The sequence below is a fragment of the Oreochromis aureus genome, linkage group 16 (genome assembly GCF_013358895.1).
Source record: "Oreochromis aureus strain Israel breed Guangdong linkage group 16, ZZ_aureus, whole genome shotgun sequence".
NCBI classification, from domain to species: Eukaryota; Metazoa; Chordata; class Actinopteri; order Cichliformes; family Cichlidae; genus Oreochromis; species Oreochromis aureus.
The window spans coordinates 11,782,937-11,801,982 of NC_052957.1; the positions used below are offsets into that span (position 1 = coordinate 11,782,937).

Below are 19,046 nucleotides of genomic sequence, written 5' to 3' on the forward strand. Positions count from 1 at the left end.
GTGCCTATCAGGCAATTTTTACAGCACAAATGAACAGATAAACTAACACAGTCAATATGATATAATAAATTTGCTCATTGCATTATAATATTATACAAAGGAACACACACATACACACACACACAGAAATATTACATTACAGTATGCTTTCTAAATCTATCTGCTGCTTGATGTGAAACTACTAAAAATATATGACTCCACAACGAGAACAGGGATGGGGATTGTTACAAAGACCATTTGCATTCGTGAATTAAAAACAAGACCTGAATTGCATACTATTCATGACTGATGGTGAAAAGCATGATAGCAGGTTTCTTTTCAGCTGTGCAGCCAGGCTGACAAAAGTCACAGCTGTCTTGAGCTTTGTATTTCTTTGGCTCTCAGGAGCAATTCATGAACTTCTTTACAAATGAAATGTTCACCATCAAAGAGAAAAAAAACCCCATGTCCTTCCCATAGATGTAACATCAAGTACAGAATTTTTGCAAATCTGTGATTATTTGCAGAGGAATGGTTTATTTGTAGAGTTTCATTCAGGGTTGAGAGTACACAGAAAAGCACAGGAACATGTTACTAATGATATGCTCATAGCATCAGACAATAGACTTGAATCTGTGCTTTTCCTGCAAGATATCTGTGCAGCATTCAATACTGTTGATCATAACATTTCACTGCAAAAACCATTGATTTCAAGGAAAGTGGTAAAGTATTTCGATATGGAGAGACTGTTTATGATTTTTTTTAATCACCAAATATGAACATGTAAAATTTATTATTTTTGATGACTGGACTGATAAGAAAGTATAAAGTGATATCTCAGGAGCAGGAAGGAAATAGTGACTGGACTCCCCGTGGACTAGACATTGGTGAGGGAAAAGAAGAGAAAGCAGATTGGTTGATTGACACTTGATGAGTTGCCGTGGGCAACCCAGATAAGGTTAGGATAAAGAGGAAGAGGGCTGCGTGACAGATTGTCTGAAAGGGAAAGTGACTGATCACAATGAAATTAAAGAATAGGGACTAGGGCCTGATTTGTTCAGAGAGCTCAATCAGAAAGATTATTGGACAAGAGTGTTGACATTAAAGTGAAGCTTGGGAAAATTAAAGTGACAAAGACATATAGAGTAGTAAAAATAAAAAATAAAAATCTATATTATCAAGAGGATTGCAGAAAGAGCACTGGGGAACAGATCTTCCTTAACGAACTTACATAAAAACTTAATTACTTCGCTTTTCAGAACTACTGTTGAAGAACCAGAGACTCATATTTGACCACATGTTTTAACCACATATAAAAGATCTATAGCAGTGTTTATATTTGCATCTTTTTAAATACCTGTAAAATCTAGACATCAATTTAAAATCCAGGTGTAGTGTTGTCCTGAATGACTGGGCTAGATAGGCCCCTTTTCATTGCATTTGTATGGCACTATTGTATGTAGTTAACATTTTCTTTATCACTTTTTGGTCCGGTTTTCTTGTTTGTCTCTGTGCTCCCCTTTTCTGTCATCTTTTTTCCCCGACTGCACAGCCGGTCACAGTAGATAGTTGTCTGTCCCACAGAGATGCAAGAGATACTGAAGGCCTTTAATGGTGACAAGGAGTTCTTCCTCCCCACTGTTGACAAGAGTTTGCTCATAGGGGATCACTGGACTGCTCACTGTTATATTGTAAGCTTTTTTTTTTTTTTAACTTATATTGTTAAGATGGACTGACTATTGTTATCAACTGGCATTACACATTGAACTGAACTGCATGGATGGATGAATGGATGGATAGTAGATGGGTAGATTTAAGAAACTTTATTAATACAGTTAAATACCAATACCTTCCTTTCAATGCATGAGAGGGTTTATTAATGTATACATCATCTTTTTGAAACAAAACACTGTGTATGCATGTCAAATTTGCATAGTACTATACTTTAAAAATGCTGTTAAAAGTTTTCATATTAGCTTTTCATCCTTCATCGACCAGTTTCTGTGACTATTGAGTCTTGTCCATATCTCTCCTTCATGTCCCATCTATATTTTAATGGAAGGAAGTGATGTATGAGCATTGAACAAGGGAGGGCCACAGGGAAAGCTCTATGCTCCCAAGATAATTAAATCAAGCTTTAAAATGTAAATATACCATAAAACAATATTGAGCTCCACTGGTTTTAATTGATGCCCGTCCTGAATGCTCGATGAGGCTGTTAATTTTGACTGATGGCTCACTAAAGCTGCATGATCACTGCAGCGGGCCTGGCAACGGTACCCTTCATATTCCTACCACATGGACAGTTAAGAAAAGAGATTTCAGCTTTTTTTTTTTTTTTAAATGGAAATCCCCAAAATATTAGAGCAGTTTTAAAATAACTAATAACTAGATGAATCATACTTTTTTCAAGCAAAGCAGATAATAACATACATTTATGCAAACCAAGGACACGCACTTAAACACAAACACACACAGCCACCTGTACATGTCATAAAGTGTCCCCTGTGATCATTTAACTAATTTCAGCACAGCAGAGTTGGAGCAAATATGGCAGACTGAAGCAGCACATGCCAGATCTCACATGTGTTTCAAGTGTCAGCCAATACCCCAGTCCAGCCTATCTCTGCACCCTCCTCCAACTTCATGTTTAACCCTGCCACACACAACCAGAACTGTGACCAGGCTCTATGCCATGCAGACAGACTGGCTCCTGCTGGGTGAGAAGAAGGATTTAAGCTGATGTTGTATTGGTAACCAGTGACAGTCCAATTGGCAAAAACGTGTCCCTTCACAGAGCAGCAATGAACTGATTTAATTATAACCTCCCCTATGCTGGTATTTTTTGCACAGCTTTGGGGAATACCATTTGCATGATGTAGCCTTTGAAGGCTGATACAGCTAGTGACTAAACAGTGATATTTCCAAAGCTGTAACTATATAAATTCTCTGTTTAGTGATTTTAAATCTAACTGTAAACTAAAATAGGATACTGAAATGTCAGATGATGGCAATAAAACAATCTGATTAATCTGAAGATTAACCTGAAGCGTAATTAAAAAATAATAATTATTATGGATGCTACACATTAGTTCTACTCTCAAGCCTGCTCATAAACTATGCTATGCTTGTAAATATGAATGTCTAAAATATTTTTTGAAATATGTTAATTTTCAGCAGCAAGCTGAGGCATTTCCAGTGGTGGTCAGTCACTTATTTGATTTAAATATTATTTCAAATTATCACTCCATTATCAGATTTAGACGCTTAAAACTTGGTGTTTTTAGTCACTGCCTCCGTAAAGTGAGGAGCTTTTTACGTCAATGAATTTTGAGGGTTTACAGTTATGTACTGTGTTGAAGGTTTTGGTATGAATAGTAATTATTATAGATCTTATCGGTAAAAACAATAACATCTATCTTACAGTAGGACACTGCAAGAAATTCCAGTTAAAATGAAATAAATTACCACATTGTCACGGTAAATTTTACAGTACTGGTACTGGCAGCACAGTAAAAATATAATATAATATAATATAACATTAAATACATATTGAGATGCTACTGTAGAATCATAAGTGATTTGATGATTCTACAGCATTACTGTAGCTCTATGGATGTTAATGATATGTAGATATATTCTTGCCCCAAAAGATTCTAGAAAACTTATCTTGTCATCTGAAGGAATCCAGATACTCATTTTCCTCCTTCTCTTCTTTATTATATTTCCATCCTCCTCACTGACTCTTTCACAGAGAGCCTTCTGTTCTTTTCATCAATTTCTCTTGTCCTCCACCCAACCTCTGTCTTACCAGTCCTCTGTGTCATCTCTTTCTCATAGGCATTTTGTTTCAACTTTTCTGTACCTTACAGATTTACCTGTATTGTTCTTCTCTGCCTGCTAACCAACCAGTTTCTCCAAACTTTCCCATACTTCCCTGCCAAATTAACCTCTGTTTATTCTTTAATCTTTTATCCAGAGGATGTAGAAAAGCTAGTTTATTGATGTCATTATTGTTTGTTAGTACTAATGTCTCCAATTAAAAGTTATGATGTCTAATTCTGTGTGTTTCATGTGTTTTTATGTAACAAAGTTGGTTAATTGGTTGATCTGAAAATGCAAATTTGATTTGATCTTGACTCGTCTCAACCTAAATGATACATCTTGTCACTGGAAAAAAATAAATATAACAATATATTTCCTGTTTTTTCCATTAATTTCCCATAAATTCCCCATTTTTTGTCTCTGTGAAATAATAATGATGACAACATCAGAAATAAATGGTTTTGTTTAAAATGACATTTCAAATTACATTAAGTTTAAGTGTGAAATGAACAAAGCGCGTGGTTCACTCACAAAACGGAACTTCTAACAACTGAACAAAAGTAGGTGGCTTCTCACATTTTGGGAGGATAAAGGAGTGAAGAGCTCAGTGCACTGTTCATTTTAACTAATTATCCTCCACTAATTAATGTGAAGAAAAAGCAATCAAAATGGCTACACCTGTCTAATTACATAGAAGTCAAACTGTGTGGTCTTAGATCCAAGAAAAGGTGAGTGATAGTCTCAAGGCTAGACTGTGCTGACAACCTGTTTAATTAGATTAAGTAGGGGTTGTTAATTAATTAGTGTATCATGGTTGGCTGGTAGGATTCTTTACGGACAGAGTTGAAAGGTGCTTTGAAGACCCGTGGTGTAAAAACTTCTAAGACACAAAGTGCTTCTCACCAGACATTGTTACTGCCAGTATAAAATCCCATTCTTGTAAAGTAAAGCATAAAAAACTGAAGTAAAAGGAAAGTAGTTATAGTTGAAGTGTGGAGTCTTTAAAGCAGAGTCATTGTTAAAAATGGGAGACAAAAGCTGCAGTCGTTGTTCCCTGCAAAAATGTCTGTTAAAATTTAGCTTAAGTTAATATGAGGTATCATTATTCACTCTTACTAGATAAAGTGGATGTCTTTTAGAGTTATATACAGTCATTGCTGCAACCTGGCAAAAGAATGGTGTGTGAGAAAAATAAAGAGAGAAAAAAGAAAAGTACATTCCTTTCTAAAAATGAAGTCCTTAGACTGGCTCCTTTACAATGAAGTTGCACTATGAAGAGATTACTTGGAAGCCATTATAAAATGATGATATATTCATTTTACATCCTACAACCTGGCCATAACAATAATGTACAGCTAGATTATTTAGAACTTGATCTTTAAGCTAAAGTGACCCGTGGAGTATACAGTAGTGTGAACATCTTGCTGAGTAAGAATAGTGTTATTACCTGTACTAAAATCAGCATTAGAAGCAGTATAAACTGTCCCTTCAGAATTTTAAAACCCAAAGTAATTATTTATTTTACTGAATTAACTTTTGACTTTGGTCTTCACATTCTGACAGTCTAGTTGCTCATCATATAAGGTGGAACACAAGTCTCAAAAATAGCTGCTCTTTTCAATTTGGGAACCTATAGCAGCACTGGCACTAAAAAGACCTGCTTTGTCCATTATAGGTATGTTCCAGAGGGAAGATGAAACCTGGGACCTAATTCTCATTGGCACTTGTGCTGGTATATTTAGGCATTCCAAGAGCTGCTGCCTGGGGCCTGGTTACAGAGTGGTTTTAGTGCCATAAAGGAGCTGTTTGAAATCAGCTGAAAATCCTCTGTCTCTCTTCACTGATGATCTTTTTCTGTCTTTCTTTTTTTTTTGTTAACTGGCACATAGACAAGTGCCACTGAGCAGGAAAAAGCCAGGACAGAGAACACAGTTGTGCCCTTCACCAATGAACGTAATTACTTTAGGACATTTAATGAAACTATGCTGATTTTTTTTTTTTACATTTACGCTATAAAATCACCCGAGTTACACTCCTCAAAATTATATTTTCTAACCATTTTCTTAGAAGACAAAAATATCAATTTGAGGGGGTGAAAAACACACTTAAGCTCATTGAAAAATTCTAAAATTCTTACCAAAACCAATACCAATTTTCTCCAAAAGATTTATTTATTATCAAGTGTTATCTACATTGGTCAACTTTTCATCTTCTGGATTGAAATTCTATTTACTAAAATAATTGAAACCACAAACCACTTTATTGTCCATAGCATGTATGAAGGTGTGGTTTGTAAGGTCAGCTTCAACCTTTGCATGTTTTAATAGATTTTTCCCAAATAATCATTGGGAGCATGTGAAGCTCCATTGGTGCCACAAAGTCAGTCCGGATGGTTTGAAGAAAAAACACTCAAGTCAAAACATCATGGATCTAGAAACCTGCGCACCTGGTATTTTCACAAAATAAAAGTGACACAGTGGAATGTATTGCAGAAAACAGCAATGGTAAATGCTTTTGGGATGGAATAGGAAGACGAAGCCAGTTTGCAGCAAACCAAAAGTGATCTCATCCTTACCCCACAAATGGTTTAACACATCCCAGAACCAGTCGTTTCTGTATTTAGCCAGTGATGTTGATGGCAGCAGGGCATGGTTGATATAACATTTTGAATCCAATGAGACAGTCCAAGACAACACTAGCTGTGGTCCAAGTTAACTTTGCCCTGATATAACATTAAATTTTGTGCCCACCAACTACAACAATATCGCAAAAGTTTTAGCTCTTGAGAACAAACATAAGTGTTGAATGTCAAAATGACATCACCACTCTCCTCAGTCCTATGATAGAAGTAAGTTGGAGATCAAACTGAGAGAACAAAACCTTAACATTGTCAGAACAGAAACTGTAAATTAACAAATTAAGGTTCCAAGTTTCAAAAAAAAAAAAAAAAAAAACACCAACAACAACTGTGGAGCAAAAATGTGATTGTGAAAGTTGAACTAGTGGTTGTGTTGCAACTTTTAAATTAACTTGAACAATCAAAAAAATGTATTGTGTGGAATTGAAGGGAAAGAGTTTGAATGGCTTCTTTAGATATCCTAAAGTTAATTTAAAAAAAGAAAGAAAAGAAAAAAGCAGCTGATTCTAAAGGAGTAAACTGGGAATCTTCCTCACATTTGACTGATTTTTTTTAACAAAATGATCCAAGATTTTTATACAATAGAAAGTCTCACTTATTGCGTCAACTTATGGTGACATGTTGCAGGTTTGAAAAACAAACAAAAAAAAACAAAAAAGCAGAAACATTTATTTAGCAGAATCAATAAAAACTTGGAGATACATTCATGTCCTTTCAATACTTCCCGTTCTGTAATCCATTTATCTTTTCACTTCTTTTATTAAATATAGCAGAACAGTATGAAGGTTCAGCGACAGACACAGTACACCAGTGTTCTTCTATGTCTGTGCCACCCCCTGCCCCTCCTCTCACATGTTGTCAGTGTGTTTGGTGTGTGTTTGTTTGGCGTTGTTTTGATCGCCTATGCTTGTGTGTTTGGGCTGTGCTGGCTGGGCGGTGAGCGTGCCCGGTGCAGAGCTGATGGCGTGCCAAGTGCTCCCTGCGGGCCGGCTGTGCCTTCCACTCTGCTCAGCCACCGTGAACGCCGAGCCGACAGACTGCTGCAGGGGGAACACCACTTTCTTTATCCGTCTCTTTCTCTCTCGCATACACACAGAGAAGCCGCATCCTCTTTCCCCATCAGCTTTTTTCTTCCCTTCCCCCATCTTCCTTTCTTTTTTACCATTCATTCCTGTCCTCTTTCTACACTTTAAATCTTTGCCCCTTTTTTCAGACTGACTTTTATTAAATATAAATTTTCCTATGTAAAAAAAAAAAAAAGAAGAAACATCTGAATATTGCTAGTTTTTTTTTTCAGTTTCATAAATTTAAAGAGATTATCTGGGCACAGTGAATCAGATCCAGTTGTTAAATTTTTTTCAACTTCTGGCAGTTCCAGACATTAAAAAATAACTTGCTTTCTCTATCTAGATTACATTTATGTCAATTCAGTGAAGTTACCTGAAGTTACCTGTGCATAATAAGAGTTTATAGTATTTATAGTATTACTGTAAACACTACTGTTGAAGATCTGTGTTGTCCTTACTTATCTCATGTCATAGTAGCTCTTCAGAGATGCCCCGTCCCCTTTGGGTTTTGCTGGAACCCCTTGCCCAGGCATTGAATTGCAGTGCCTACCGTTCATTAACATTTAGCTCTAATTACCAGGCTCATTAAAGCATTGAATTAGCAGCAAAATTCTTTCAGCCTCCTCTCTGTGCTTAATCGTTAAGCAAATGGAGCGTCACAAGTTTGAAGTGATTACTATTGAGATGTATGTGCCATGGCCTCATGAAATGTCACTCAGCTGCCCTAAAAAAGGAGAGGGAGGAAGGACTGGAAGCAATTTACTTCCACTTGGTGGGAAAGATGTTTTGTGTGCACACAGTGAGGTCACGTCTACCTTCAAACATCACACAGCTATTATTCTAGTGCTGCATGCTGTGAGAAACCGTTTCTCCAGAAGGTCAACAACATTTACATGTAGAAAAAAAGCTGGCAGCTGCTTAGGTATCAAGCTTAAAAACATTTCTCAAGCATTTGGGTCACTCGCACTGCAGAGCTTCCCCATTAACCATCACATATACATGCACACACACACAGATGAACATGTTACCTTCTGCAACCTGTAAAAGGCAAACATATGCATACAAACAAAAATACATGCCGTGCTCCTTAAGATTCAGAAGGTTGGAATTAGGGCTTTTTTAATTGTTTGGTGTTCCCAGGTCGCAAACCTGAATAGGTAATATCAGAACAATTGATAGGTTAATCTTCTGAGGGACGTGGTGAAAGAAAGCTGTGCAGTGAAGTGTGATTATGTGTGTTTCTATCTATGCCACAACTGATTACCCTTACCTAATTCAGTTCACACTTTTGTTTCACCATGTCCCAACATGTCTTAATACATTTGTAAATGAGGCTAAAATTGAAATGGTGAAATGTAGAACAACACATTCATGTTTAAGCATTTCAAACAATGCTGAAGCCCAGGAGTTCATACACACTCCATAAGTATTAGAATCTATTTGCAACAAGGGCTTTTTTGATTCAAATCAGTCAGTAGTTGTAACTATATTGAATGCACAGATGCATGTAAAATAATTATGGACAAATATACTATCACCTACATAAAAAATAGTGCATGTAATAAGAGTTCAAAACAGTTAGGTAAGATAATGTTGTTTAGTGATTTCTTTCTTTTATCTAGGAGTCCATTCTTGTGTGAAAAAACAAAACAAAAACAAAAAAACCCCTCTGCATTATATCTTACATAAGAATTTAGGCTGGTGAAAAAAATCAGTTTAGCCTGCCTCTTAATAACTTAGGAAGTCGAGTTGGCTTGTCGTACAAATAAAATTCAGTCTTGAATGTGGAAAAAACAAGTCTTTAAAAGTAGATTTATAAATAAAAGTATAGAAGTATCAGTGTAGTTGAAATTTTTTTTTTTTAATGTTTTGGGAAATCTTGGGAAATTAAGCAAACTTAATGTGGTGAGTTAGATAACATTTCTCACTCAAAAAGTATGGTAAATCTTAAAATGATGTCGATTTAAGTACTTCTTAAAAGTTGCCTGGAAGTGCTTGTTGTTTTTAAAAACTGATTTTTGCTATCTCATAACTGATTAGAATGAAAAAAAAGGTTTTTCAGTAAAAAGAAGATATGAGAACATATGTGAACAGCCTTGAATTAACAATATTAGTTGTTGCTGATATTGACATCTGTCCCTTTGTGGTTTGTTTTTCACCAGTTTTGACCAAGGAGATGACATTTTAACCATGTTTGCTGGGTTGTGAAGGCCTAGATTTGAAGCATAGGCTGACCCATATGGTATGGGTATGTGAGATCTAAATGAATTGCCTTCACATGTAAATGTAAATATAACTGAACTCAGCCTTATTAGTTGTTTTAGAAAGTCTTTGTACACAGTATTAATTAAGTAACAGTAGACATCTGACAGAAACCTTTTTTTGGTTTGTTTTCTTAACCCCTATACTTTGGATGGCTTAGGGACAACAGGCAACAGGGGCTTCCAGGCAACTTTTAAGAAGTACTTGAAACTGACATCATTTTAACATTTACCATATTCTTTTTTGAATGGTAAATGGACTGATTCTTATATAGCGCTTTTCTACTCTCCCGGAGTACTCAAAGCGCTCTATACATCATGCCACATTCACCCAATCACACCCATACTCACAAGCACTTTCTCTATACATAGTGCTTTCTAAGTACATTCACACAGATTCACACTCCGATGGATGCATCGGAGAGCAACGTGGGGTTAGTATCTTGCCCAAGGATACTTGAAATGCAGACTGGAGGAGCCAGGGATCCTCCTGAGCTACAGCCACCCCATACACGAATGAGAAAGGTTATCTAACTCACCATATGAACACTGGACAAAAGTCAGTTATTGTCTCAGTCTTGACGTTCTGCTGTTCTTAACACTGTTCTTAGCCACAAATGCTGACACAATAATCTGAATTTAACAGTTCAATAAGTTGTTGCCCTTGTCACTGCAAAACTTCACATCTTTAAAAAAAAAAAGGTGCACATTTTTTTAATACAACTGAAAAGTCAGCAAAACAAATGAAATTAAAATACTGGTATAAATTAAGGTAAATGCACTATATAATTTGAGTAAGGAAGTTGTTTGCATTTACGGTGTGTGGAAAAAGTTCCATGGTGCAGTGCACAAGGTTAGAAATGCCATGGGTGTTTTACTGAAAAGCAGCAGGAGACAGAGTTAATGTGGTGTATCACTATCCGAAAGACCTGTTCCTATTACAAGCCACTCATCTCCAACAAACTCTCCCATGCCTCTTTCTACCTCTACACTTCTATCTCTATCTGTCTCTCTAGGTCTCACCTCTCTCCATTTCATGGCTGTTTTCTTCCTCTATTTGCTTGACAAGACAATGGATAATAACCCTGGAATAGCACAGAGACCAGCAAATGAGAGTAATCAAGCTGTCTTGTCCTGGTGGCGTTCAGGTTCACTCATCAAACCCTAATTATCACCCTGGAAACCAATGTTCCGCTTTAATTGTTCTGATGAATGAAATATTACAGAGAGGAGTCGGGCTGCAGCCGAGCGGAATAACAGCTTTTAGCCATAAAACACATCGGAGCAGGAGGAGGAGGATGAAGAGGAGGAGTGAAGGTGACTCAGGAGAGAATGAAACAGTGTACGAGAGCTGGACAAAGTCATGGATAAAAAGGAGCTCAGCATGAAAGATGTGAGAAAAAGGGAAAACAAGGTTGAGAATCTGGAGAATGACAGGAGTCACATTCAGCAACTCAATCAAATGGTTCACTTTGGGAATGCTTAAGTGTTGTCCAATTGTTTCAAGATAACACAGAAAGACGTGTCTGTCTGTTTATCTATCTATAATCCGTTGCATTGATATTGACAAAGAACATCAGTAATCAAATGTTGTACTTAAGAGGCACACATAATTATTCATATGCTCTTACTATTCATTTTGACACTCAAAAATTTACATTTGGTACATTCATATTTGTTTTAATTTATTTCAGTTACACATTGCAAAATCAACAACCTCCAGATAATAAACCAAGAGTGCATGAAATGAGCTGGTTGCACGCACATCTGGTAACAAACTTTTTGCATCTAAAATTGTACCTTTAGGCTGTCAAATGAATGGTGCACAGCCACATGTATGCAAAACCAATTCTTCGTCCTGACTACAAATGGAGCTTGGAAAGTTTTTGACACCTGAATTTATACGCAGAGACCTTGCTGTGATATAATGTTGGAAAGAGAGCACAGTCACCAATAAGGGAGCGTATGGGACATACCCACAGGGGTTAGTAGCAGAATTGATACCACTTCCTTCCCATTCCCCAGTTGTGCCCTGTGCAGATAAAGCAGGGGTGGAGCTAAGACAACAGAGGAAGATGAGTTACAGTAGCAGGAGACTAGTATTACACACATAAATAACAGCCACATGCAGGTACAGAATTGAATATGGTGCAGACAAAAAGGAAATGCAAATCTTCATCTATCTTTCTCTGTTTTTCTCATTCTCAATAAAGATTAGATTAAACGACAGATGGAGTGTTACTAATATATGTTATATTTAACAGATGGCACCTGAAAGGCTGGGCAGAGTTGTCCCACTGAATATCTAATTAGGAAAGAGGAAGTAAAAAAGACGAGAACTTTTGTTGAGAGAGGAAAGAAATGAAGTAAACATAACCAGCAACAACAAGAAAAAGGGGTACTGATAACTTTCCTACAAATGCTTAATAAGGTAATAAATTTCCGCTAGTGCACAGGAAATAATACAATCAAACTGGAAATTTAACTTTTGTCACACCAGAAGTTTGTTAACTAAATGGAATAGTGTTGAGTCAGAACATTTTGCTCATTGCGTGACAGGTCTCCCCAAACATCTTTACTTACAGTAAATTATGAAACAGGTATAACTAGTCCTGTAAAACGATTCCTTGTTTTGCATTATTCATCACTTGTAAGTTCATAATAGATTTTATTGCTATGCTTATGTGCAGATGCCTGATGCACATATATAAATACTCACATGTAAATACAGTGTATTTGTATTTTTCATGAACGACTGAGAGCTGCTCAGGCTAACCACTGCCTTTTCCTGTCAAATATTGCTAATGAGATTATTTTAACCCTCAGAGTCCTTTACAAAGCATTTTGATTTAATATGCTATCAGTTGTGAAATGTGCATTATTAAAAGATGAAACATTTCATCTTGTTCTTCTATCTTTAGTGTAAATCTGATGTTTTTGCAATTTAGCCAGTAGTGAATTGAGATCTAATAGATCTCTCAGTAGAAATTACATATAGTGTATATGTAATTGTGTAATATGTAATGTAATATCTAATGTAATTTAAAAGACAAACCAGTGACTCATACATGTGTCGTGACCTGTGTTTTTTGTCATTTTGAGTCTTAGTGTAACCGTCTGGTTTAACTTCTGTTTAAGGATTTTTGTTTTGTTGAATAATATTTTGGAGGGACTTTTATGCTTTGATAGTTTGGGTATTGTGTTCTTGGGGTTAATAACATACTATTGTTTGTTTTTAGTTTATTGTTGTACTCCAAGTACCTTCTTTTATGATTACTGCTTCCATGTAGTGTTGCTTCCTGTTTTATTTTGACAGTCATTTGTGGCTTTTGCCTTGTATTTAGTATCCACCAAGAGTTTGGATTTTGTCAATTATGTGCCTATTTATCATCATTATTATTGTTATTGTTTGTTGTTGTTGAAAAGTTATCTTTCATTTACTTTGTTTTGTCTATGAATCCTGCTTCTGGGTCTTTTTACTACATCACATAACAACACACTTTCTATCCTTAGTTATCCCTGACCAAGCTGAATGTTCACCATTTGCTTCAATTTATCATTAAATGAAAAAAAGAACAATTCACAAATACTTTGGGATGCTGCATCAATAACTGGTGATAAATCACTCCTGAATTGCAAATTTGAACTATTAAGCTAATAAGGCAGTGCAGAGCATGGTGGGTTAACTTCAAACAACAGGAGCAGAGCTCGTAGGAGGCACATGAAGCATGAGACGAATGCTAAATGTGAAAAAAAAACAAAACAGAATGAGCACATTTCTTCCAAAATTAAACATTCTTATCCAATTTCTTTGAAACATAATACAAAGATTTGAACACATGCACAACAGAAATGAAAGGTGAAACAAGGCAGTTCAGATTTCATCACATTATACAATATAGATCAAAGTATACAATACAAACAGCTGAATGTCAATATAATATTTAAGTAGCAAAAGTATGTCTGACCAAAATGAGTTTGCTGAGACCAGAACTAATACTACCTTTTTCTGGAATGAAAAAAAATAAAAAAATTCTGGAAACATTCTGGGTTTCTCTTGATTTCCGTTAGAATACAGGGAATAAAGAGAATAAAATAATTACTTTGCAATCCTAAATTTTAATATTAATTATGAACACCTATAAACACCTGAATGTTAAATACAGGTGTTGATATAACAGCTTGAATTGTAAAGTAATTACATACAGTTTGCATTTAAAAAGTATACAATTTTCAGTTTTTCTTTGTGCAATGTGGATATAAAAAACAAACAAACAGCAAAATGGAAATTGCTTGAAGCAAGCCAAAACGTAAGTAATTAATGAAGAAAATACAAAAAAACAAAAGAAAAAACAAAGAAATAACCTTTTTCATTTTGTAGCACCAAACAGAAATAGTGATGCTGCTACCACAGTAGCGCAGGGTCTGTAGAAATTAGAAATCTTGTTCCCGTTGAGGGCAACAAGTCCTTGCCTCTTATCTGCAGTCCAGCTGAGTTGCTTGGTCCTATCAGCAGGCTGTTATCTTGGTGCCCTCATAAACCTCAGCACTGTATGAGCTGCCTGGGCCTTATCAGAGTCTGTCCTCCTAGAGAAGGATCCATGGCCGCCGGGCCTTCACCGACCCTGGATCGACCTCTCCTTGGTACTCCTTTTTCAGTCCTGTTGGTCTGTTTTACCTTGAGCTCTCTCACTATCTGTGTCTTTCATTCACTTTCTTTCCATTCAGTTCTCACTCTCTCATGCTCCCAATGTCATGGCAGATCTAGTCAGATTTAAAGAAAACTTACAGGATGTAACTTTAGAAATAAAAAATGGCCTTTGCTTTTTCCTCAAAGAAGTTTATTTTAAATTTAAATCAAAATGGTCTCCTTAAACATATGTTACCTAATGATGATATTATTTTATGTTAGATGTCCTTGTAATTGTATTCACATTTGGCAACACAAATTTGGCAGCTGCTTAGTCAAAGAATAATACTTTACCACTCTCCCTTTAATTCTTCCTGGAAACCTCATGTTTTTCCACCTGACAGCAACAATATGTCTGCATGTCTTTTCATGCTGGGATGCCACATTGGTATTCATGGCGTGCTGTAGTTGGAGCACCAGCATCCAGCATATTACAGCCAACCAATTATTCTGTAACAATAGCGAACATGCATATTAGAAATGTCAAATGAAAACAAACTAAATGTGCTCAGAGCTTTCCTTGCAGAACAGTAACTGGATAAACAAGACCACACAGCTTTGCCACAGTCAAATGATTTCTCCAGCTTCAGTAACATACACCACGTGGATACATATATTTGTAGCAAATTCTAACCAGAATCAAATATTACAACTTGAAGCCAGAAGATCAGTTCATAAAAATCAAAAGCATTACTTGATTTTAATTTGGGTGATTTTCACTCTAAGGCTTTGAGTGTGGCTGCAATTTTTACATCCCTGGAAGGACCATTATGATAATTTGCATTTGTGCTTCTGTGATTTTCCAACAGCCCTTAAACTCGGGTACCAAAAAACATGAAATATTAGTTTCTCTTTCAAACTGAATAAAGCGTGATGTCTTGCTACCACTAAGAAATTTTCAGTAATTTCCAGTTGAAGAGTCTCAGTCATAGTTTCTAATAATTCACAAAACGTGATTAAATAATAATAATAAAAACCACATTATCTTTATGTTAGTATGATATTAAATCTTGTAATACAATAATATGATGGCTATGTGCAAAACACTAAGAATGCCATAATTTAAAGCGATTGAGCAATGTGCACACAGCTATTAAGGGACCAGAATAGTTGAGTTTTCAGCATAAAATGAAAAAACAAAATGAGGCAAACAAAACTTTAATACAATGCAAAGCCATACATAACGTCAATATAATCATATAATCATCATTAATGAAAAAAATTGCCTTATACACAGTATTAGTAAACGGTATATATGGACCAAATTGCCAATTCATTAAAGTTGACAGGAAAATGAAACACCATCAAAGACCTTTGATGAACCCTTATTTATGCAAAATTGCCTGTCTAGCACCAGCAGTTAAAAAAAAGGGACATTCATGTGCAAGTAAACCTGGTGAGACACATGCTAATTGACAGGCTCAAGAGGCTGCACTACACTGGGCAACTGGCAACTCAGGTAGATGTGTGCTGAGTGTAGAGACACTGGTGAGTTTACAGTGGCAGTAATTACCGGAGTGGTGATGGTGACAGCAGCACTAATGAGTGTTGACAGCCACACCTTCATGGCTGTTTGTTCTAATAGCCTAAACATCAGGGATAGAATTGATTAGTTTCTGCACTCACACACAAACAATGTGACACACATGTAAACTGGCCCATGGCACTAATGGGCGATGTTCATAATACTGTGTGCACACACAAACGTACAGATTTCATTAAAAGTTGAATAAAATGTTTTAATCAAATTGAATTCCTGACGTTGTTTTTATAACTGCAATGAGTTCCCACTGAGCATCTTGATATAACAGCTGTGCTGTGGACACCTCAAGTGTAACATTTCTCTGCAGAGGTGGGAGTAAGTGACAGGTGTGCAAATCAGAAGCAGGCTCAAATCTTTAAGAATTCCCTCTGAGGAAAATTAAGTTTTTAACCTGGTAACATGTCACCACAGTGGTTTTCTAGAAGAAATATTTAAGAGAAAGAAGCTTTTGACATGGTTTAGCATTTTTGTCTTGTGAATGTATGAAAATAACAAACTAGAAAAATTATTTCCTTACACCAACATTATCAGTTGTTTTAATGCTATAGATCCTGCTATGAGCGGGATGTGGAGGACCACACCAGTCCCAACCTCACCCTTGGATTGTGCACAGCAACAACTTTTCATAAACAACTGTGTCCAGAAATATGTTTTTTTAAGCACTTGGTTTCCAGGAATAAGGTAAGCTGCAGGAAGATAAATTGAGATATAATGAAATGACATGGCCCACAAATTATGACTTTGCAGCATCTCTCTTGCAACTATATTCTGAAGATAAGAGAGACTGATGTGATAATAATAATTACAACTGCTCTGGCAGAGCTAGGTTTTTGAAATGTAACATTGTCTGTAAATATCATTGTTCAATATAAACATAATGTTATTTTAAATACAATTTGGAATGCATGTAGAAATCTCTCTTTTAAAGATGAAATGTTTTTTAACAATTGTATTTTTTCACTTTCCAACTGCACACAAAAAAGCACAATACAAAGATTTTAAATTTTTCTTTCAGTACAAAGATAGTTGGTGGAGAAAAAGTCTAATGCAGTTGACCCCTAGGGCATAATATTGCAGGGTTGGCATGCTTTTAAAGGGTTTATAATGTCAGAGGCCCCGACCATCTATGGTAAGTTATTTATAAAGTGCTACTTGTAGAAGAAAATTTGCAGACTTGGTGGTCATACATGAGGGAAAAAATGAAGTTCTATCATATTGTCAAAACACGGTAGAGTGCAGGAGCCAAATGGCATCCCTGATGAGGATCTTGATACAGAAACAGCAACAGTCACAGGAATATACAAAGAAAATCACACAGGGAATCTCAATATCCCCTGTGACAAAGACTGAGAGGAAGACAAGACTGCTGATACAATGAGGGGCGGGTAATCAGGGAATGGAAAGAGCTGAGGGAATGAGACAAAGGTGTAAAAAAGACAGCCGCATGAGGGGATCAAAACTCCAGAGACAACTAACTACTAAAATAAAATAGAAACTAACTGAAAAGATAACTACTAAGAAGAAAAACAATTACACAATTACAAGTTTTCCACTGATGCACTGGTGGTTAGAGTTGGGCTGTAACCACTAGTGCATTTACTTTGAACTTGACACTAATAGTTAACCATTAAGTATATTTAGAAGTTTGAGAGATTCAAGGACTTTGCCACTTAGGGTCAGAGCGGTCATAACAGGTTAAAAGTGTGGATGTTTGTGAAATGACGAGTTTCACGATGAGCCAAATGCCCAATTCATTCTAAAAACTATGAATGGTATGGAGAAGACTATGAAAAAAAGGAACCCCAATGAGATTATAGTAATCAACAGATAACAGGAAATTTTAAGCAGTATGGAATAGTATTAAATGTAAAATAATCAAAGAAACACAACGCTCAAATGACTTTTGATAGACTAAAACACAATCCAAGATCCAAAATGATACAGTTTTCAAAATAAGTAAAGCCAGGAAACTCTCTATAAAATATGTCATCTCTAATACATACCAGTATTGATTTACACACACAAAAGTAAAAGTAGCAAACAACCTGCTGCAACAAGACTGATTATAATTAATTATTTTCATCCCATTTTTTATTAACTACTTTACGGTTTAAAAAAATAAATAAATAAATCCCAAATCCAGTTGGAAGTCCGCTTCAAAAAGTAAGTAAAGGTCCCGAATCCCGTTTTGGGCTGTTAGGAAGACGCCTGGATTAAATACCTATTCATATGCACTGGGGCTGTTCTTGATGATTTCCTGCTGCTTCAAAATGCTGTACATGGCTTGTTAAACTGTTTTCTTAATTTGCTTGTTTTGTTATTGTTACACGCATCAATTCACCTGCACATCTACAGTCCATATTTTTTTTTCTATCATCCTTGTTAACGTGCTCTTTTCTCTCTCTTCACATTATTAAGAGTTTGTTGATCTGCAGCAGTCTTGTGGGATCTCATATGTTATGTTCCTTTGACCATGGATTTAGGACTGTGACGGAGTTACACCGTCGCGGGCCGCAAACAGCTGACCTGAGCGCATACACGCACAACCACGATTAGATTCGACACTTGTGGCGCTGGGTTACCGTGGCTGCGCGTCTTTTAGTTGAACGGCCAGATAAACGGGAAGGGGTGAGAGCTATATTTTGAGCGGCACAGAGGGTGGCCAACATATTTTTTCCACTTACCTTTCATAAAGCCGGTCGCGTAGACTCCCCGTGATCGCCGAGTAGTTGGGCAAGCCGATGGTACGGTGTTCCGGGGTTCAAATAGTGGGTTCGCGCACGCTTGGAAAGGTCATGTGAACTCATTATTTTAGTTTATTTTTTTTTATTATGAAACACTGTAGGCTGCCTGGAAGTGGCCATAAATGTATGTATATGTATTGTAGGAATACAGCTGGAAATAAGCTGAGGAAAAAAGAGTGTTTTGGGGAAAGAAATGATAAAGGGATGACTATTATGCCTAGTGGGAGGGGCAATGGGATATAAAAGGAGGCGTCAGGACCTACCTGGGCATTCTGTGAGATGTTACAGTGAGGGTAACA

At 36.4% G+C, this 19,046-nt stretch overlaps 1 long non-coding RNA gene across 1 annotated transcript; it reads right to left on the reverse strand.

Moving 5' to 3' along the window:
- Nucleotides 1–14,674: 14,674 nt before the first annotated feature.
- LOC120433543 lies at nt 14,675–18,822 on the reverse strand. The gene is made up of 3 exons (XR_005608607.1): nt 18,688–18,822; nt 15,974–16,046; nt 14,675–14,910 (listed from the first exon to the last, which is right to left on the reverse strand). It is a non-coding gene; the product is annotated as an uncharacterized LOC120433543 (long non-coding RNA).
- Nucleotides 18,823–19,046: the final 224 nt, after the last annotated feature.